The sequence below is a fragment of the Diabrotica virgifera genome, chromosome 3 (genome assembly GCF_917563875.1).
Source record: "Diabrotica virgifera virgifera chromosome 3, PGI_DIABVI_V3a".
Taxonomy (NCBI): domain Eukaryota; kingdom Metazoa; phylum Arthropoda; class Insecta; order Coleoptera; family Chrysomelidae; genus Diabrotica; species Diabrotica virgifera.
The window spans coordinates 156,110,645-156,135,178 of record NC_065445.1 but is presented as its reverse complement, the minus strand read 5'-3'; the positions used below and the strand labels follow the sequence as shown (position 1 = coordinate 156,135,178).

At 30.9% G+C, this 24,534-nt stretch overlaps 1 long non-coding RNA gene across 1 annotated transcript; it reads right to left on the bottom strand.

Annotated features, from left to right (window-relative positions):
* Positions 1 to 19,713: 19,713 nt before the first annotated feature.
* On the bottom strand, positions 19,714 to 22,423 carry LOC126882141 (uncharacterized). Its single transcript, XR_007697165.1, has 3 exons — positions 21,624 to 22,423; positions 20,830 to 20,988; positions 19,714 to 19,894 (listed from the first exon to the last, which is right to left on the bottom strand). It is a non-coding gene; the product is annotated as an uncharacterized LOC126882141 (long non-coding RNA).
* Positions 22,424 to 24,534: the final 2,111 nt, after the last annotated feature.

Genomic DNA, 24,534 nt, shown 5'->3' with positions numbered 1-24,534 from the left:
ATGAAAGGAGTATGACAAGTGCCACTGTTACACAATTTTATAAAATTCTCCTGTCACAGACGTCTAAAGGTGAGAAACTATTTAATATAAATTTAAGTATAGCTTCCTATTGATAATTTTACATCTCTACTAGTGTCATCTCTTTTTATTTCACAACGTGTTATCTTTTCTCTCTTTTACGTTATTTTGCCCGTTATTAGCGCGCTCATCACTGAATATTTTATAAATTCTTGGCTTGTGGCAGGTGTCGTCCATTGACGACTCTCTGGAATTGACCTAGCAGCTTGGTCTTCTGCTTCTGGCCAAAGTCTTTTTAGGCGTCTGTCAACCATTGGAGGGTTTTGAATTTTAAACTTTATCGCAGAGTAAATGTTGAAAAACACTTTTTATTATACCTAATAAATAAACAATATTTTAAACTTATTTTTATTTATAAACATATTTTCCGTATACTAATTTTCGATATTGTCAAAAATAGAGATATTCTTGAACAAGGAGCACATTATTTAGACACTTTCTATACAACTAATAACGCATTTGATATCTGATGAGATTCAATGTATAGAGTAGGTATAGAGATCTTCCTCCTTACGTGCGGTTTCATAATCAGTTAAAGTGGACTTTAAATTTTAAGTTGGTAACCTTATCATATGGGGCTTTTCATTCACAGTCATTTGTTTCGAGCTTCTGTCTTATGTTGTATAATCCGTGTATTCGCTCCGAGCGTTAACAAAGTGTCAAAGCATAATCGACCGACCTGCTCATGGTGGCGGTTTTTTGAAATTTTATAAGGACGCTTTGTGTATGTTTAAATGAGATATTTAAAAAAAATGCCGTGTCACGCTAGTGATACTATGTATTAATATAAACAGAAAATAAAAACGCACTTAATCTGATATAAATTCTTCACTTTCCAATATTGATTATCAGTTTGATTTTGTATACATAACCTCACTATCGCAGTTTATGTCAATAAATCTTTATTAACGAAAAAGAAAATATTTTTGTTGCACTATAAATTACAGTATAAATTAATAACTAATGAATTCTAACAATTGTATTCGGTTATTATCACTACAAAATAAAATATTCAAGTTTAACAAAATAATCCCATAAGACTCAATGTTAAAACGTCCTTACAAAATCTGACAGCGTGTCATGTGACTGTAAGTAGAGGGGAGACACACGGAGCCAATATTAATATTGTACACAGATTATACAACATCTGACAGAAGCTCGAAACAAATGCCAATCGATGAAAAGCCCTATGGTAAATGTCAATTTTAAAGTGTTAAACATCAACTAAAGTTCACTTTAACGTTGACATTTACCCATATGAATTATTGCATTGATAAAGGTAATATGAATAGTCTCCCGTTTTATACCGCTCACGTGGCTTTGGGAGTATAGCAGGGTAGTCTGCTATTGGCTCCGTGCGTCTCCCCTCTACTTACAGTCACGTGACACACTGTCAGATTTTGTCAGGACGTTTTAACATTGAGTCATATGGGATTATTTTGTTAAACTTGAATATTTTATTTTGTAGTGATAATAACCGAATACAATTGTTAGAATTCATTAGTTATTAATTTATACTGTAATTTATAGTGCAACAAAAATATTTTCTTTTTTGTTAATAAAGATTTATTGACATAAACTGCGATAGTGAGGTTATGTATACAAAATCAAACTGATAATCAATATTGGAAATAGAAGAATTTATATCAGATTAAGTGCGTTTTTATTTTCTGTTTATATTAATACATAATATCACTAGCGTGACAAGGAATTTTTTTTAAATGTCTCATTTAAACATACACAAAGCGTCCTGATAAAATTTCAAAAAACCGCCACCATGAGCAGGTCGGTCGATTTTGTTTTGACACTTTGTTAACGCTCAGAGCGAATATCTAGGGCCTACGGTATACAAGGAAGGTAACACCTTCAACCACCTTCAACAGCGTGCCACGCTTCAACCGCCTATTATTACCCCTGGTTTTACCCAAGGTACTCATTTTATTCAGGCTGAGTCGACCTGGGGCCTATAAAAATTTTAAAAATGTCTAGTTGTTCTTGCCGGCGGTAGGATTTGAACTCCGGACCACCGGCACGCGAGCCAAGCACACTACCGCTTAGCTACGCCGGCCTCGGCGTAGCCTTAGCCATTTATTTATTAGCCTTAGCCTTTATTTATAGTATCATGGCCTTAGCTATTGATAAAGGTACCAACTTAAAATTTAAAGTTCACTTTATCTGATTATGAAACCGAGCGTTAAGTCGTGTTCTCACTATTAAATAATTTGATTAAACAGTTTGAGCAAACTCCGGAAGTACGTCAAAGTGGCGTCACAATTGCAGTTTGTTAAAATTTTAAAATCTGTGTTTTCACTATCAGTCTAGTTTGATCAAATTTTTTTTATTGAGTTGTCTAACTTGTTTGTACTTTACTTAAAATTAAAATTTTTCATTATTATCCTTATTATCCACAATGAAAACTCAGAATGTGACGTCACTAACTTTCAGTTTGCTCAAACCAGTTTGATCAAGTGGACCGTAAAGACCGCGTCCCACCATCAAATAATTTGATCAAACTGGTTTGAGCAAACTGAAAGCGACAGTTAGTGACGTCACATCCTGAGTGTTCATTGTGGATAATAATGAAAAATTTTAATTTTAAATAAAGTACAAACAAGTTAGACAACTCAATACAAAAAATTTGATCAAACTAGACTGATAGTGAGAGCACAGATTTTTAGAATTTCAAAAAAACGTCAATTGTGACGTCACTTTGACGTACTTCCTCAAGTACGTCAAGTTTGCTCAAACTGTTTGATCAAATTATTTGATGGTGAGACGCGGCCTTGATAGTCGTGACGTCAAATCAATGTTGGCTACTCTGAAAAGTTTCCAAACAAAGCAAAAATTCACACGTGGTGTTTGTTTTGGTTTTTATAATTGGAATATATTGCTTATTGTAAGATGTTTAATTTTTACAAAATGGTAATGTGTTGGGTGGTGGGTACCCGTGATTGTAATCAATGCTCATAGTATATTTCCCACCATATTTCCATATAGGACTGGTTAAGAACCTGAAGAGCAGTAAGTACTATGTAGTGTGTAAATCCTTGATTTTGTGTAAGGACATTTATAAAATTAAAAGCAATATGATTGATATGACTAACAAGGATTGTGTCTTAAGAAAAATGTGCAGATTATTGTTAAAATAAAATAAAATTAAAATGGATTACACAAATCACGTGTATAAACAATTCACAGACGTCAAACCTTTGCTTTGTTTGGAAACTTTTTGGACCTTTTGACGTCGCACTATCACGGTTCATTATTTGATATTGAGACCCAGAGATATGTCAACAATAGATCTGGCTAGGGATATGCTACTCAATGCATCGGCCTCCTATACTGTGGCATCGGGGGGTAACCAAAGATATTATACACATAGATTTGGTCAACTCCGAAAAATAGCGTAACGCGGAGCAGTTCGGGTCGGTGGTCTATCTATCTCTATCTACTGGCGCTTAGCTTTCTCTCTCTAGCATATGATGGCTGCCGCCTCTGTGTAAAGGCCGCGTCTCACCATCAAATAATTTGATCAAACAGTTTGAGCAAACTCCGGAAGTACGTCAAAGTGACGTCACAATTGCAGTTTTTTTGAAATTCTAAAAATCTCTGCTCTCACTATCAGTCTAGTTTGATCAAATTTTGTGTATTAAGTTGTCTAACTTGTTTGTACTTTATTTAAAATTAAAATTTTTCATTATTATCCACAATGAACACTCAGGATATGACGTCACTAATTGTCACTTTCAGTTTGCTCAAACCAGTTTGATCAAATTATTTGATGGTGGGACGCGGCCTTAACTGTCGTTCCATTACTCCCACCTCTTGGTAGATACGCTCACACTCGCACGACAGACAAAGATAGCTAGACCACCGTACTTGATATTGACGTTACACCCCGATGCATTATTTAGCATATCCCTAGCCAGATCTATTCTTGACATATCTCTGGGTGTAACGCCAATATTAACCCGGAAGTAGTCGCGCTCACTTCTGTAACGTGAATAGTCGCGTGTTAGATTCTATCTCAAAATTGGAATTTAAATACGGATTTACAACAAATTTTTATTTTATATTATTTCTAACAATTATTAAAGCTAATTGGCTGTCCCCATAGCCATAAATTCCACAAAAAGAAGAAGAAGAAATAAATAAATAAAAAAATCCTACGTATTACTACACCCTTCCTCGAGGCACTTACGAAATTTTTTCAAAATTTCAAAATTTTTCATCAAGTTATCGCGAAAAAGGATAAAATGTGAGATTCTATCTAACGGCGTGACTACTCGCGGGTTAAGTACAGTGGTCTAGCTATCTTTGTCTGTCGTGCCAGTGTGAGCGTATCTACCAAGAGGTGGGAGTAATGGAACGATAGTGACACACAAGGTAGATTATTGCATACTATCTATGAACCTTGAGTGACACAGAGGCGGCAGCCATCATATGCTAGAGAGAGAAAGCTAAGCGCCGGTAAAGAGAGATAGATAGACCACCGACCCGAACTGCTCCGCGTTACGCTATTTTTGGGACCTGGCCTAATCTATTGTGTTATTATACCTATGGTGAGAACACGACTTCTAAAAATATTTCAAAATCAAAATTAGCGAAATCAATCCAGTCTTTCTTATAGTTGAGGTTGTCAAATAAAATTAGAGGATGCCAGAAAAAATTGAGTACAGCGACTGTACATGGCAATTGATTGTATCCCCCGTCGCATGGCGAAGGAAAAAATCACCAGTTTTATATAATATTATCATTCCTTAAAAAAGAAATTCCTTTTTAAAAAATGATAGTATAATTATTATAATATAATATAATTATATAATATAATATAATATAATATAATCTAATATAATATAATATAATAATTATACTAATATTATTAGGTAGGTATAAAAAACTTTAAGAGAAAAAGTAACTTTTAGACCTGACAACAATGCATATAATAAGACATGTTTTAAGATGCTCAGTTGCCAATAGTGTGATCTGACTTATCTCCTTGGAATAAAATAGTCCTAATATCCACAACAAAGAAATCTATTACAATTCTTATTATCACGAATAATCTTTACATTCTCTAGATAGCAACAAATTTAACTATAACCGCTTCGTTTGATTATAATGTAAAAATCAATTCTGAGTTTTCTGGGTCAGAACTTATAATTTAGTACTTATTCAAAATCGCGCAACACTGTAAGAAAACGGTTCGTTCGAAGAGTAACAAGCTTGCAACAATTTTGATACTCGATTCTAGATCCTGACCCGAATATTAGCGGCGTGTAATTTGTGTTGATAACCTTAAATCGCGAAATGGCCTGTTTATTATCGGTGGCAATTATGTAGTTCACTTTTTCAGCAATAAAACTACACTAGCATTTGTTTCAAGCTCTATTTTATTCTTCCAAGAAATAAAGTCATCATGGTTGGAAAACTCTATTGTATCGCATTGCATAGGAATGCTATGAGAAGTTTCATAATGTTTAATAAAGTCCTTTTTAAAAGTTGCATGATAATTACACAGAGAACATTTATGATGAAATGTTTTAGTTTCTGCAGAAACTGATACATTTGTGTGCACTTTTTTGACATGAAAGTTTAAACTTGACATATCTAAATTGTTTATCACAATGTGTGCACTTATAGACGTTGCCTTTAAGCACTTTTAAAGGGGCAATTGCATCCAATTTGTCGGGATGCGAACTTTTTACATGTCTTTTTAAATCATGTTTATGTTTATACACTTTTTCGCATTTCACGCACTTATTAATTCTTTCCACACCTAACATTTTCGATGTCAAGAAAATGAAATACATACTCAAAAGCAAACACAAACACAGAACTGTAAACAGTAGAAATGATTGAATCGGAAAATTGATCTAACAGCTTCACTGTTCAATTGGTAATTATACAAAGAGTCTACATTCTACCACATCCAATAATATTTTAATATTAAATATCATGTAACCGCAGTAAATATCGGTTTTTATTATCACTAACTAGTCTTTTCAGCGTTTTAAATAACTCAAATTTCGTCGATGTTTATATAGGCAACCCAAATTACACGCCGCTACCCCTCGGGTCAAGATTTAGACAGAATAATTTTACTCGGACCGAAGAGTGACTGTCCTTGAAAATTTTTCAAATAAAGAACAGTTATAAAATTATAACTCCTGTTAGATATAAAATTTTTAATGGACTGCGCGTGCGTGGTAATGTTATTGCAACTTTAATAATTATTTTCAGTGCGAAAAAAAGCCTGATCAATGTTCAAAATAGGTGATCATTGCTCAGCGCTTTATTTCCTATCGAATACAGTCATTTGTTTTAAAGATTTCGATCAATGAGGTGCCAACATCTTTTTTTTCGTCCTTGAATTTTCAACCCTTAATAAAAAATAAACTACAGGTGATCAAAATCTGAAACCTAGTGATCATTGCTGTACAAACCGTGAGCAAAAGGATGGTATAATTATTTTTACGAAATTCGATCAATGAGGTGCTAACATCTCATAACCCCCCAATTCGCCAGGAGACGTTAATTTGTCCAATTCGTTCCTTTATTTGCGCATGTGCAGGCAATGTCATATTGAATTTCGTGCCAAAATTTAAATAATGTGCAGTGGACCTATTACGGCTAAAAAAAGATTATTCTTTCTTTAACTAGTAGTATATTTTAACATTATTATAGATTATTCTTTCTTTAACAAAGTATTCATAATATCTAAATGTGCTTTTAAACAAATGTTAGTGTAGATTTCAATTAAATTATTTATCTATAATTATTTATAACTATTTATATAAAGATAAGGCAAGTCTAAACTATAAAAAATAGGTTAGGTTAAATGATATTTTCAAATATATTGGATAAGTAGATACGAATTAAAATGGACCGATGCCAACGGAAAAGACGGTATTATTTTATCAGATTGTACACTTTACTACAAATTTATTTTAGAGTGTAGTGTGCTTAAAGTGTAATGAAAAGAATTAACGGATTCGATGGTTGGAAATTCATGTCTAACAATAAACAAAACTTGTTTTCAATCTTCCCACAAGATTTATTTAAAATATTTGTAAGTTGTTAGTTCTGAAAGCTGGCGTTATTCCTTTCTTTTTATGTGTTTGGCTACATATTTGTTGATATCTTACCTGTGATAGAGAAGAAGATAGGTACTGGGTTTTTCTATGATAATGGGAAGACTAATTTCAAGGCTTTTTTATGCAGTTTTTGATTTTCGATTCTGTTAATTGTTTGTTCCTTGTACCCATTGTTTACTGCTACATATATATATATATTTGTTGCATGATGCGTACAATTCTATAATTATATCTCGAAGTTATTTATGATATGGATATTTCCGTCAGTCTATGTAACATACAGTGGGTGATCAAATTATTAGAGCCACGTAGTAAAATTCAATGTGTTAGAGAAAGGGTATATCATTGAAGTGTATAATATATTAATGCGTTTGTTTCCATTTGACTGTCTTGTTGCACTTAATGAATGCAATAAATAATAGTCCGACAATAGTGGTAATGCGTGACTCAGATGCCTTTGTTTATCAGTGCTGCCCAGCTAGCTTGCAACTCGTGTGCCTCTTATTTTGTATTCTTGGTGTTTACAGTTATAATAAACTCTGAGAGTTTCCATTGCTCTCCAGTGATATTCTGACAGTCTTATACAATTTTTTGGGAATTTAGTAAACATTGCACGTTTTCATTACACTAGTGGTACATCTCACCAAGGAAAATAGTAGAAATAAAAACTTTATTATTTAACACTAAATCACTCCAACAGAAGCATACCGTCCATTTCTAAAGTTTCAAAGGCAACGTGGACCGTATAAAGAAAAAATTTACATACCAATATTAAACAAAAGTAAAATTTTCTGAGGTGGCTCTAATAGCCACCCTAATAGTTAGGATGGGATGATGAATTGTGTCAGTATTTTGTATTAGATAAAAAAAGTAGCAAGTTGCCCAAAGTATTGTTCTCTTCTTTTTGTTCTTTTCCTGATGCCTATTACAACGTTGGATAAATGGATGCCAAAGTCTAATATCTCAAAAGACCTGTTTTTGATTTACAATGATGATTCGGGCAACTTGCTATTTTTTTTATCTAATACAAAATACTGACACATTTCATCATCCCATCCTAACACAACATAAATAGGACTTTTCAACGCTTCTCATTTGTTTCGAGCTTGTTGATAGTTCTTATAATCATCCATGTATAATATTAATATACGACATTAGGAACAGAAGTTCTAAACAAATGAGAAGGGCTGAAAAATCCTATTGGCAGTCTACATAATATGTTACATACACTGACAGAAATACCCATGCCATAAATAACTTCAAGATAGAATTGTACATCATTCAACAAATAGCAGTAAACAATGGGTACTAAGGAACAAAAACATAATATAAAATCAAAGTTGTGACCAACACGGCTTTGTATTCGCGGTGTGCAAGTACTTGGAAGAGGAAACGAGAAACGACCGTGCGCGAGTCGCGGAGAAATATTGCAACTATCTTAAATAATTCATATTGTCAATTGAAATTGTCAAATTGACGTATATTTCATACCTTCTGTCAATGAAGCAGAAAAATTATATATTGCTCCACAATATTGATATGACATGCAATTATTATATAAAGGTAAATTTAATTAATTTTATTTTGCTTGCAGTACTGCATTTTAATAACTAATTTTATTTACTACATACAATTCTTGACGTTTTCATAACATAACCTGAATCTTATTTTTTCTTCTTATTATTTTTTTGGACTATGGCCTTGATAATTTTCCAGTAACCAGGACTAATATAATTGGCCAATATAATTAAAAGTGCGAATTTTAGTATAGAGCGTAGAAATAGGGGTCGCTTTACCGAACTTGCACGGTCCCAATAGTAGTAATTTGTTATTTAATGACAATTTGGATGTCCTACCAAGGAACCAGTACATTTGTCTGAACTTGAGATCCAACTGCCTGCATTTCATTTGGAGGTATTTGTTCCATGTTATCCTTTGGTTGATATGCAATCCAAATGGTATTAACAATATAAAGAGGTTAATACAATAAAACAAAGGTTTAAGTATTTATTTTTTAAATTCTAATCCTTTATGTATTACAATCTATAAAGTTTTGAACCAAAAGTATTAATTACACTTTCATTTGCATGCCGTCAGCATTTGTTTATTTAAATGTACTATAAAAAACCCACCATACAGCTAATTCCTTTATTATTATTTTTATCCTTTAAAACAATTTGTTTATCATACATTTTTGCTAGTTGTGGAAGTTCTTTTAACGGAATGTGATATAACATACTTACTTTAAATGATACTTAAAATCATTTCAAATCAAACACCAATATCATGTATGTACATATTTATAAATTTATTAACAAACTGCAATCCAAGAAAAATAATATATTTATCAACATTAGCCATTTACAGTAAAACCTCCGTTAATCGAAATAATTCAGGGGGAGGCTGTTTCGGATAACAAGAATTTCGGTTAAAAATAACATTGTTTTTTTGTATTCTTCTTTTATCAAATTACATAGTATTGGAGAGATAGAGCTACAAAACATCGTTGTCAAAGGGAAACACAAAAGAAAATAGAAGATTTCCTTAAAAAACAGTCTAAACATGTTCAATTTCCTTAATTTTATTGCTGTTTAATTTACTTTTTATTGACAAAATTATTTAAACTGTCAAGACATTTCGGTTAACGGAATTTTTACTGTATTTGCCTTAAATGGCAACATTTTAAAACAAACAAACACACACACATATATTTGCACTAGATTTTCTCCTGGTTAAAAATGTACTGCCACAGCTTGTTCGATTAAATAACCGCAGGTTCAGTTGAAAGTATTTCAATGTTTTCTCTAAAGAACTGCAATATTTGTAAAGCTGATATTCTTTGAACAAAAGATTTCTTGCATTGCATCTCATTTCACATATCAATATGAAAAATCTCTTCAAAATACCAAATCTTTCAATAACAAGCAATATTTATAATGGAAGCACTTCAACTGCTGTAGTTGAGAACTGGATAGCAATACATTGTCCATAAATTCCCCATTTTATATACCCATAATATGCACAAGTATTTAACAACTCCTAAAATAGAGTATTTATTTCTAAATGTACTTCTATATTGCAGGATGATTATTATCGGTTATGTTCTATGTTGTTCTGTTCTTTAAATGACAAAATACTAATTAAAGTCAACGTTTTACTTTTTCCATGATCTTATTTTACTTTTTATCTACATTACAGGTAACAGCAGATTTTATACAGAATTTCAGCACATTTTAAAAGTTATTTTTATAATTTTTTACAAATTTACAAAACTATTTAATGTCAATTGTCAAAATAAAAGATTCCTTTATATGACATTGCTTGCACATGCGCAAATAGAGGAACGAATTAGGCAATCCAAACCACGTGATTTTTAATGACAGGACGTATGGCAGGCAATTCAGCGTTGCCAGAGTTGTTAAAATTGTACCAATTTGATACAATTAACAACCAAACTTTTGATACTAAAGTCTCCTAAAGTAAAAACCTAAAATTTTGTGACATAAGAAATTTGCTTCAAATAATATTAAACGACGTTTTTTTAAGTTTTTGTACAAAATGTGTTGGTTTAGTACTTTGTGTCACTATTCCAGTCATTCCGGTGCATTTACAAAAATTTCTCTGGCAACACTGCACACAAGCGATTTTATTGGATACTTTATTTAAATTAAAATTTCAAATTTAAGATACAATGTGGTATTACTAAGTACCTAAAATAATAAAATATATATTACCCCGATGATTTTACCTAAAATCTATTTTAGGGATGCTCAATATTATTTTTTATTAAACTTATAAAACATAAAATTTGTTAACCTAGCTTTCTTCAATCTTCCAAATCACTTAGTTAAACCTTTTTAACTACTTATTAAAGTTTATTGACGTAAGCAATATTTGTTACTATGTCACAGAAGTATTTAGCAATACTTACATGGACATAAAATACGAAAATTACTTTAAAATACTAAAATAACACTATACTATCATATGCCTTCAATGTATTGCATGCCAATCGCCAGACATATTGGAATAGTTTGACAGATCGTTGGATTCCCTAATTGGACAAAACGTCTCCTCAATTCGCCTAAACTGTGAAATGTCGGTAACACAGAAATAGTCACGAAAACGCATAATCGCCAAGTTGGATACAACTGGATACAACCCTATTCATATACACACCAACTCACATACATATTGAGAATAATATTTATACATAATATAATTAGAAATTGAATTAATAATGTCTTTATTATATGTATTATATCGATTAAAAAGTATAGAACATGTATTATCCCACAAATATAATATAAGAGTATAAACAGTATTTTATACTTTTATGTTTGTTGGATAAGTTTGTATTACAAATGGGAAGAAAAAGAGAAGATTTGATTTAAGTACCTACCTAACCTATTAAAATGATATATAATAAAAATAGATCATAAAAATAAAATATAAAGTAGTTTTTGGAAAAGTAGAGTATATATTTCTAAAATATGTGTATAACCAGCAGATGATAGATAAAATATAGGACTAAGTTGTTAAAAATGAACAATTTTTACAATCCTGTTCCTTTGGAAATTGCTGAAACTTACAGATTTAAATGCAGACGGCAAGTAGAAGGAGAATCAGTGCAATAATTTCTATATAAATTGCAATTTTCAAGCACATTTAAAGTCTGCCATAAGGAACCAATTTGTTTTTGGATTATGTTCCAAAAGAATACAAGCAAGACTATTGGGCATCAGGCACCAGGAATCTAGACTTGGAGGGAGCAGTGGAGATTGCCAGTAGTTTGGAAACTTCTGAAATGGACAGTAATCAATTAAGTTACAATAATTCAATTCATTTTTACAATCTAATAAATCTAGATCAAATTGTATCTAAATTTGTAAATAATCACAATAAATATTTTTAATTATAATAGATTATAGGTACTATAATATACATATTCTAAAGATTTATGTAAATACAATTGCAATTTTATACCCTGAAAATATAGGTATGTATACCATTGTAATATTTATAACATGGGGGTGAATCCTTTATATAAATAAATCTTAATGAAAATTCATCAGATAAACATTTTCTTAAAATTAATGGTATGTAATGGTGATTGTAAACAATTATTCATAGTAATAGGGTATTTAAATGCTAGACTAATCATAAAGAATGAGGAAACAGGCAAAGCAATAGGTATACATGGAGAAAATAAAAGAAGCAACAATGGCTTCAGACTGTTACAATAGGGCTTTTCATTGACTGTCATTTGTTTCGAGCTCCTATCATATGTTGTATAATCCGTGTATACTACATTCGCTCTCGCAAGATTTTTTTTGAGACATTCGGAATAGGAAACGTACAACACAAAAATTCCTACCTCACACTATTAACTGCTAAAATCAACTCAAATCAACTTAATCTTTCATTAAAAAAAGAAGAATTATTAGAAATAGTGGGAGTGTCTACTAATCTCATAAAATTTTGTGAAGTTTATTTCTACAAAATATTTTTATTTTGTACAATAAATAATTTTCTCATTTGCTATCAATACATTCTTCTTCTTTGAGTGCCTCTCCTATCGGAGATTGGATATCATTAGGGCGATTCTAATTTTATTTACTGCTGTTTTGAACAATTCGTTAGTGGTACAGCCAAACCACTCTCTCAAATTTCTCATCCAGGACATTCTTCTACGGCCTGGATTTCTTCGTCCTTGGATTTTTCCTTGCATTATATTTTGTAGGAATGTGTACTTTTGTCCTCTCATCAGGTGGCCTAAGTATTCAAGTTTTCTCTTTTTTATACTCCGTAGAACTTCTGGCTCGTTATTTATTCTGCGTATTACTTCTTCATTTGTAATTTTATCCACCCAACTTATTCGTAGTATACGGCGGTAGCACCACATCTCAAAGCTTTCAAGATTTTTAATATTCCTCTGTTTAAGAGTCCATGACTCCACACCGTAGAGCAAAGTACTGAATACATAGCATTTTAACATTCTAGTTCGTAGATGAATACTAATATCACGATTACAAAATAATTTTTTCATTTTTATAAAAGTAGACCTGGCAATTTCAATACATTATAATGGTTTAAATAAATAAATATTGATTGGCGTAAGGTTTATGTTATTTTTATGTCTGCTTACTATTAATAATATTGGATATGAGCAGGTGCGTTGGTTTTGTAGTAATTTCCAGTCACTTCTGACAACTGAATTTTTCAAAAAAGAAATTACTAACGTCAGTGTCAAAAAAAATCTCGCGAGAGCGAATGTAGTATATTATATGGCTTTTTATCTATTGTCATTTGTTTCGAGCTTCTGCCATGTCACATAACATTAATATATCTACGTCATACGTCTTTGGTTTGTATCATTGTTATATACCAATAACATATGGCAGAGGACGAAAAAAATAAGTTAAAATGTTGATTGGAAAAGTTTGAAGTACACTTCCAAGGAAAAGAAAATATTGCATATGAAAGGTATAAATTCTTTACTTACAAACAAGACCCAGGACAACCAACCAATAATTTCATAACCGAGTTGAAGAAAAGGGCAGGTAATTGCAAATTGGAAAAGCTTCAAGATAATCTTATTGTAACAATGATTATATGTGGCATTAAGAACAATGAAATACGAGAAAGACTATTACAAGAAGATGGTCTTACATTGGAGAAAGCAATCGAACTTTTGCCAGGTAAAGAGTCATCCAGAGCCAGAAGTGAAATGATGAGAGTAGGAGCCTCGAGTAATGTAATATAAGTGGAAGCAGACAACAAATCAGGTAATCGTTGGTGGGAAGGAGAAACATCAAGAGGTCAGAGGAGATCAGAAGGAGTCAGAATATACAAAATTGTAATAAATTTGGTTAAAGGTCGCATCGAATAAATAATTGTCCAGCCTTTGGTAAGGTATGTAATTTTTGTAAATTACCAAATCATTTTGCAACAGTATGTAGAAAAAAAAATTTCAAAACAAAAAGGTTAATGAAATAAATACTGTAACTAAAAGTCCAAAGGTAACAAGTAGTTGTAATGATTTGTTCGTAGACAATGTACTAGAAGTTAATGGAGGGGAAAATAATTTCACAAATATAACAAGTAGTTGTAATGATTTGTATAGGCAATGTACTAGAAGTTAATGCAGGGGAAAATAATTTCACAAATATAGCATGGTTTGCAGATTTAAATATAAATAAACATAAAATTACTTTCAAAATAGATTCAGGTGCAATGGCAAATGTATTACCATTGTGTATTACCAATGAGTAGGTATTTTTGAAACTTTAGAAAGGATTTTCTAACAGGGTAATCATGAAAACAAATACAAAACTACAATCTTACACTGGAAATAATCTTAATGTGGTAGGTATAGGTAAATGCACATTACACTGTGAAAGAAATAAAGTTGAACATGATTTAGACTTTTATATTGTAAATTCTAAAACTGAAGCAATTTTAGGCTTAAATTCTAGTATTCAATTAAATTTAATATCTAAACTAAATAGTGTAGGTTATGATTTTGAAGAATATAATATTTTAATTGAACAATTTAAAAGATATTTTCAGGCATAGGATGCATTAATAAAAGGTATGCTATAAAAATTGATAATAATGCAAAACCAGTTATACACCCAACAAGAAAAGTAGCTTTACCTTTACTTAAAAATTTAGAAGAAAGTCTAAACAATCTTGAAAAGCAAAAAATTATTGAAAAAGTTGTAGGTCCTTCAGAATGGGTGAATCCTTTGGTACTTGTAAGAAAGTACTTGAGAATTTGTTTAGATCCTTTTGAACTCAATAAGGTTGTTAAAAGAGAACATTGTCAAATTCCAACTTTAGATCAAATAACGAGTAAATTACGCAATGACACTGTTTCAGTACTTACATTAGACACGCAACACAAGGGTTTTATCAAATTCCATTAACAGCAGAAAGTAGTAGATAATCTTTGCACATTTGGTACTCCTTTTGGGAGATATAAATTTCTTAGAATGCCCTATGGCTTAATATCGGCTCCAGAAGTGTTTCATAGTAAATTCAAGGAAATTTTCAAAATGGATGGTGCCGACACATAGGTGCCTACATTGATGATATATAATTGTTTGGGGAAAAGACAAAGAAGAGCATGGCTTAAAGAAGTTTTCAAAATTGCTAAGAGAAACAATGTTAAATTTAATTTGTCAAAATGTAAGTTAGGTAAAACTCAAATTTGTTATATGGGTCATATAATTTCAGGCAACGGTATAAGTCCAGATAAATCCAAAATACTCAACTTCGTAGACCAGAAAATAAAAAAGATTTTCAGAGACTGTTAGGTATGCTGACTCAGTGCCGGATTAACCATTAGGCGGACTAGGCCGCCGCCTAGGGCCCGGGCACTTGATGGGGCCCGCATTCCACACAAATGCATTAATTAATATTTAATTATTTAAAAAAAAAATTTTAAATGTTACGTTTTTTTTTTCAATTTCTACCCACCGATGGGCCTTATAGTCCATTCACTCACGGTAAAATATTGCAAAACCTCCGAATTTGAAAGACACTTTGGATTTGAAACAAGAGCTTGGATTGACATGAAATTTGGTACAAGCATAGCTAACATGTCAAATAAAAAAGTGATATTGTGCCAATGTGTGTTTTTGCTCTACGGTTGAGTCCACCCCTTCTAGGGGGTGAAAAAATATATTGTCAAAATACGCCCAGAAGTGAATAAACTGACTAATTCTAAGCAACTTTTGTTCAATACAGTTTTTCCAGGGTTGGTAGGTTTAAACCTTGGTTTAACCATGGTTTAAATCAACTGTTTTTTTTTAAAGAAAAAAACCTGGTTTTTTTACTGAACCTCCAAACTGGTGTTTTTATTTAAAGTTTTTTTATACAGCTGCCGCAAATGAAGAAAATTAAAATAAATAAATTCTATTTTTTACTTTCGAACTTAGCTATTTTGAATATGTTGAAAAATAAAAGTTGTCTTAATCATTTTTTTTATTGTTTATTACTATTATTTTATAAAATAATTTATTCATTTTTAAAGTATTTATAGACTTATGATACTTTGTATCAAATAATCCTGGTTTAAACCAAATAAACCTGGTTTAAACCAAATAAACCTGGTTTAAACCAAATAAACCTGGTTTAAACCAAATAAACCTGGTTTAAACAAAAAATCCTGATAATTTTGGTTTTTTTGAAAAATCCTTTGGTTTTTGCCTACCCTGGTTTTTTCATCAAGTCAATACATTTCGAGTTATTTGCAAGTGAATATCTTCATTTTTCAACAAAAAATAACACGTTTTTAGACGGTATTTCGCAAATAACTCAAAAAGTAAGTATTTCATCGAAAAAATATTCTTAGCAAATGTGTATATGTGTGCAGTCTGTAGACCCAGTAGAAGCAGAGTTGTAGCTAATGAAAAGTAGGTTTTTATTCGTCAAATTCCAAATCAAATATTTCAACGTGAAATAATCAAAAAATGAATCACTTTTCATGGAAAACTCATCATAACTTGTTTAAATGTTTTAAAAAAGCATGGTTCTTGTTTTTTAAAAAAATTTCTATCATAAAAAGTAAGCAAGATACGCTCAAAATAAAGTTGATCCCATTTTGTGGGTTAAAAAACTGGTGAAAATAACCCCCTAATTAGCATCCTAAATGAAATTAATCCTTACCGCTTCACAAGCTACTTTTACTTGTGTATTGTTTATATGCTCTGTAAGTTTCATCGGTATAAAGTGCTTATTTATAAAAGGGCTGTAGTAGAAAGGGCTTGAACAAGTCACTAATCACGAGTGTATGCAATTTTTTTTATTTAGCTTAATGCCTCGACAACTAATGGCCATTGGCATGGTACAGTGGATTTTTTCAATCAGCTACCTAGTGTAGTGGGTAGTGTGTGTGTTGAGTAAATGTCTTGTTACTTAGCAAAGTCGTCATTGTTCTTGCAAACAGACGCTAATTGTATCCGAACGTTTGCGGTCCCTCCGGTGAGTACCGATCCCACAAGGATAGAAACTATTTTCATTTATTAATTTTTAATAAATGAAAAATTCTGTACCCAGGGTATGCAAATTTTGAACAGTCATATATCTTAACCAATAATTTTTATCTTAAAAAAAAAGCAAAAATCTGAAATATTCAGAAAATCAAAACCTATATTTTTTACTCTTTAAGATTTTTGGTACCACTAATAATTTTTAAGTTATTTTGAAAAAAAAAATACATTTTATTTTTCAAAATTTCAAAAAATTTGTTTTACTTTAAATCCCAATGGTTTAAAATATAAGCACTGTGAACCGGTGAAACTTATAGATCATATACATAATATACTTATAAGTTTTTTCAAGATTTTCATAAATTTTCAAGATTTTTGTGCCAAAAGAAGGAATCAACATTATTTTAAGCTTTACTTACTTAATTTTGATACTTGAAACTTTATTAAAAAAAAACAAAAATAAAACTTTTTTTAACACTATAAAAAAAATATGATGATTTTTCAACGAAAAGTGTTTCATTTTTTGGTAATTTACGTTGAAATATTTGATTTGGAATTTGTCAAATAAGAATCTACTTTTCATTAGCTCCAGTTCTGCTTATACTGGGTCTACATACTTTATACATACACCATTTTTTTAAATTTTGTATAGGCTATATTTTTTCTAAGAATACTTTTTCGATAAAATACTTAATTTTGGAGTTATTTGCGAAAAACTGTCTAAAAAGGTGTTTTTTTTTTGTTGAAAAATGAACATATTCACTCGCAAATAACTCAAAAAGTATTAATTTAGTGAAAAAACTCGATAGAACAAAAGTTACTTAGAATTAATCAGTTATCCATTATTTTGAATGTATGTTTTTTTACCCCCGAAGGGGTGGCACTCATACCCAGGGCAAAATCACATTCGACACAATATCCCTTTTTTTCTTTGGCATATATTGAATATTAATGAGCAGTTGTTGCGAAATGTAAAAAAAAAGAAAAATGATCTTTTTTACATTATCGTAATTTATTTTTGGAGTAACTACTTTCCAAAACAACATAAATATCTGTAAATTTGTTTTAAGTAAATGGTCGATATAAAGGGGCCTACTTCTTATGGCCACCTAGGGCCCTATGATGCCTTAAACCATCACTGTGCTGACTTATGTAAGTAAATTTATTGGTAATTTCTCAGACATAACATATCCGATATCCACTACGTCAGTTACTTAAAAAAATGAATTCATTTGGGAAAATGAACATGAAATTTCTTTTGAAAAATTAAGACAAGTTCTAGTTAATAAACCCGTATTACAATTTTATGATATCGTTGATTGACCAGTGGTGTCATGGCAAAATTAGCAGTGCGGGAACGCAGTGCCGGAACGCATTGCTAATTTTTGTTTACAAAACCTAAATTCTCTATTATTTTTTTTTCTTTTCTTAACCAGTGCGGGAACGGCGTTCCCACGCGTTCCCACACCCCAGGCAACCAAACGACGTTTTTATAACGTAGATAACACGTCATAAAAATAACCAATTGACGTGTTTCTATGACGTAGTACTGACGTTGAAAATCACGTGTATTTGTCTCATCGATTTGACGTCATAATTGTGACGATTTTAAAACGTAATCGTATCTACGTTTTTTTCACGTCGGTAAAATCACGTCTTTAATACTTTCAAAAAGTGACCTTCAGATGTTTCAAAATAGTATAAAAAAATAGCTACATAACATGAAACCTATAGGCCTACGTCCCATGTGTCGAAGATATAAGTACTACCACTTGTTTAAGATCGCTTGTGCGCTAGGCTAGAAGCATCATTGATTTTGCATGATTGTACCAGCCCTCACATTTTAGAATTTTCACTAGTTATATATACCTACTTACTGTGTCAAAACTGAAACAACATCCCTAATAACACAAAACATTCCATGAATGTTCCTAGAATGTACACACAGGACATTGAAAACATTCCTGGAATGTCCCCAAATGCACACGAATGTCCCTGGAAAGTACCAGGAAAGTGCTGTGTCAGCATTTTAAATATTCTTAGAATGTTCTGTTGGAACATTCCATGAATGTCTACGAATGTTCTTTGGACATTCACAGTCTATTTTTTAGACTGAATGTCTTGTTGGAACATTCCATGAATGTTCTTTGGACATTCACAGTATATTTTTAGACTGAATGTCTTGTTAGAACATTCCATGAATGTCTACGAACGTTCTTTGAACATTCACAGTATATTTTTTAGACATTCACTGAAATATATCGTCAGTAATGTGACAATACCTCCTATATGTTTTTTCATGAGGTTTGCAGGAGACGAAAAACATTTTTTAAGGTCACTTTCTGGTTTCGTACGTATTCTGACTTTTTTGTAGTAAATAGATAGTTGAATTTACTGCAAAACAAGTCAAAAAATATATGAAAACAGGAGGTGGCCGAAACAAGTTTTTAGTCTATCTTACAAATCTCTTGAAAAAAACAGATAGGAGGTACTGTCACATCACTGACGATATATGGCCATACCAAATAATACATCCTTGATAAATATAAACATTTTTATTGCAAAAAATCTTTACATACATTTTTTAATGTAATTTGCTGACATTCCTAAATATTATTAAAAAATGTGTCACATTTGCTTTGTAAACCTTTCTTTTGCTTTTCGTAGCCACATATTCCGTTTCCTTTCTGGTTTTTTGTAGACCACTTCTCTCAGCTGATTCTAAAAGAAAATAAAATAAAAGGTAATTTTTCTATCCTTTACAATTAACAATCAGAAGAAATATTATTTACAGGTAATAATATGCATAAATAATAATAATAAAAAAATAAATACTAAATAATATTTAAATAAATAATATTTAATAAATAAAATAATAATAATGAACATTTTGTATTTTGACAACGACATCCGATGTGGAAGTAGAAACTTTAATAAAATTATTTTTTCAAGTAAATTGTGGCTTATTTCCCCATTAGAATAATTAATTACAAAAAAGCCATAAAGAAATAGATTTTTCACAAACAAATAAGTATTTAGTATTCATTATATTTATTGTTTTTATTATTTACTTTAATGTCCTACTGGTACATTATTTGACAAATAATGACATTTCGAAGTCTGTTAAGTACGATATAACGCCCTTGGGCATTAAATTTAAATAACGACTTAGATACTGTCAAGTTGACAAATATCAACCTAACTAAAACTATGGTTACCACAATTACGTTACTACTGTTACTGGTAAATGTACTTATTTAAAAACTAATCAATTCAAAATTCATTCAAATTTTTCGCATATAAAGAATAATTTAGTCGGACATTAAACGCTGAAGGCACCACAGGTATTATAATAATAACGCTTTCGGTCAACGTATATCCCTATAATACCCTTGGTACCTTAATAACTGTAACATAAGATTATACCTTAATTCTTGTTTTCGATTTCTGATGTTTTTATTTATTTACATTGAATATTAATCTGTTTTGTTGTATAATCTACTTCGCAATAATTATGTGATATATTTGACTTAAAATGAATTCAAAAATTTTTTGTAGTTGGGCAACAATGTCAACTTAGATCTCCGATGTAGATAATGAATTACAACAGTATCTATATTGTACGGACTGTATTATTAATTAGGTTATGCATATACCTGTGTGACATAAGCTATTGGAACAGCACAGTCTCTCAAACGAACAGATGAAAGTGAAGTTCTGTCAATATCTTTTTCTAAAAAGTGTTTTGAACATACTCCTCTATTAACAAATCTAATCTATACTTTCTTGTCTTCTTCGCAGGATCTTCTGGAAAGCTAAAAATACAAAATATATGCATTACTAAGCATTATTAACAAATTTTAGTTTTAAATAAAAAATATGATTAATGAACTCACAAAATTATTATAAAACAGCTTAGAAATTGTTTATTAGTATAGTCGGTTCCCCAAACTCAGACACAACTGGCTAGTGATTTTAGTAGGTAATTTTTTTTGTTTTTGGCCAATTTTGCCAAAATTACAGTAATTAGTACTGAGACTGAGTTTAGCAAATCGACTATAATATTCTGTGTATTTATTAGTTGGTACTGCATATTATAGTGTGTGGTCTACCATCCTATTTATAAACGCATACACTAGCAAAAACGCAAAAAGAATTATTTTAGTTTTACAAATCCTTTTGTTATTACCTATCTCTATTTACTATTTTAGTTAGGAATAAGCGAAGTTTGTGGCTTATTCACAATTATTATTAAAATAATAAATGGATATGACCAATTATTAACTTATAAAATAAAATAATAATTCTTCTGATTTATGCCTTTTATTCACTTTGTTATATCTACGTTACTTAAAAGATTTTTTATGAATAGTATTATTAGGGTATTAATAGTATTAATTTATTTTCTGAAATACAGGGCATGCTTTCGTTTACATATTTGCATACTAACCTTTTAATAGGGCTTTTCATTCACAGTCATTTGTTTTGAGCTTCTGTCATAATTGAAACGTTATTCCTGCAGATTTTTTTATCTACATTTGTTTCTGCTACTCCAACTGCGTTAAAAACAGGACACCATTTTATGCACTATGTTAATAATACTATTAAAGCTATTATAAAAGTATCCGAATTAAAAAAATATTCTTAAAAAGCACAAATAATACAAAATACAAACAACAATCCACGGCAAGGCAAGGCCGGGCAACGGCAAGGTCGCCAAGATGAAGATGCCAAGATGGCCGAAGCGAGGTCGTTGGTTGGTCGTTTTTAGTCACGTGATTCCCTCTCAAGCGCCATGCACAAAAATATATGCACGGCGAATTTGAAAATGAACGCAAAAGAAATAAATATAAATGCCTCGCTTGGGTTTTGCATAAGTTATAAGTATTTTTTTTATTAACAAAATCGCATTCCAAATTGAATATTCGCGAACAATAATTTTTATTACATTTGTATGTTTATAATATTGTATTCATTGAACTTGGGAAACTCTTTAAATTTGACATATTATTGCACTGTAGGCCTAAAATGTCACTTAGTTTGTCTGGTATGTTATAAGTAATGTTGTATCTCTTACACGTATGTATTATTTCGCAACTTAAAATATAGGAACATTGGTAGTATGTTCACAGAATGTCTTATGGTAACATTCCAGGAATAATTTAATCAGATGTTCACCGAATGTTCCCTAAATGTCCAGGACATTCAAATATTGATAGAACTTTGGTAGTACATTCCTGGAATGTTGTGTGTTGTTAGGGATATATATGAAACTAATAAATAATTTATTAACAAGTTATCCAGCATACTAATATCTTAATTAGTTATGTCAAATATAACATAACCTCAAATAGTTGTCAAGAAGAATTACTGCATTAAACTAACTCACTGAGCAAAAACACATAAAAATCGCTTAATTTACACGTTTCTTCAACTAAATATCTAAATGAAAAGTCTTATTTTATCACGCAAGGCACAAACCACGTAAACAATAAATGAGAAATTTCTTATGAACATTTAGCGTTATCTATACCTAAACGAAATTGTTTGGAGTCAATACAAACAAGCAAGCTCCTCCCAATTTTGTGACGTCAGACTTAGGCTGTCTGAAATTAAAACGTTTTTTAAACGTAATTTTAACGTCATTAATCTTACGTATTTAAAATCACCTACAAAAGACGTCTATATGACGTAATGTTCAAACACGTGCTATATTCAACCAAAAACTGACGTTTCCTCAACGTTATATGACGTCACTTGGTTGCCTGGGACCATGACACCACTGTGATTGACCCATATCAATATTTCAATCAATGATGATATTGAATTAGAGACAGTAGTTTCAGCTTTAGTAGACGCATCGCAAAACGGGTTAGGTGCTGTGCTTCTTTTGTTTACTTTTACTTCAATCATCAACTAGTCTAATTATTAAAAGAGGCTGCTTTCATATTTATCCTTTATTTCCTAGGATTATATTGGATTATTACAAAAATCATAGAGAAATAAAAACAAGGAATAAAAACAAGAAATAAAACAAGGAATAAAAACAAGAAAGAAAACAAGAAATAAAAACAATCTTGTTTTTATTTCTCTATGTTGTAGAATGAATATTATGTATAAATAAACACTAAAAATAAAAATTTATTTATTATTTGTTTTTGTTTTCCAAGCTAGGCTGTCATCTGTCTGTCAATAATAGTGGTCTAGTCCGATTAAGGTTGAAATGAACGAAGCTAAAACGAATAATCACGAATAATTTCACCAGACTATGTGAAATGTCAAGTATATGAGTTGGGGCTCTCGATGAAGTGACTGTATACGAGTTGGAGCGTATAGGACATGCGCGTGACGTTTGACAAGTTCAAGGTTTTAGGTGAATTGGACGGCGCCCAAGGTTCATAAATAGACAGGTTGCATGGTAACTTTCCACCAATCAGCGTCGAGAATCTAATGGCGGGAGTGACGTCACCCAGAATGCTGCATTCAAATGCATTCACTTCACTCATTGAAATGAACTCGGAAAGTAGGAATGTATTGAAAATGTGTATATTTAAAAAAAAAAAATACGTTTGCATTTTTAATGACTATTTATTTCATATATTCTTAAAAAAATGTGGTAGCTACCTGTAGAGTTACAAAAATCATAGAATATAATTGCAATTAAATATATGCAGTAGAATAGCATTACTACTTTATTAAAGCAGAAGGAGATTCTTTCTTGTGTATATATGGGACTAAATCATTGAAATATCCTAGGTATATTAATAATGGGTTGAATACAATTTACTTTTTTAAATGAGTAGGTATATAATAATTTTGAATTGGGGATAATGCATGTAGTACATTATTATAAATTCCTCCTAACATGTAAACCATGGTGAAAAAGAGATTCAACTAAAGATTTATGTATCAAAATTAGTAGTTTTTCCCTTAAGTTTAACATAAGAGCATCTGATTACGTTAGGTACTGGATTATAATATCTAAAACTATTAAAACATTATGATTCCATTCAATAGGTACCTGTGAAGTTTTACATTAACATAAATTATAAAAAAATACAATTTCAGTGCAATAAAGGGAATTTTCCCCATTTTATATATTCATTTAGTTTATAATTGTTTATTCAAACGATCTTCAGATGGCTGCAATATTTGTTATAATTTTATATGAAACAATTACATATAATAGATCTATTATCTATACTTAGACTTAATTAGATATATTGTTCAATAACCCTAACAACACACAACATTCCAGGAATGTACTACCAAAGTTCTATCAATATTTGAATGTCCTGGACATTTAGGGAACATTCGGTGAACATCTGTTTAAATTATTCCTGGAATGTTACCATAAGACA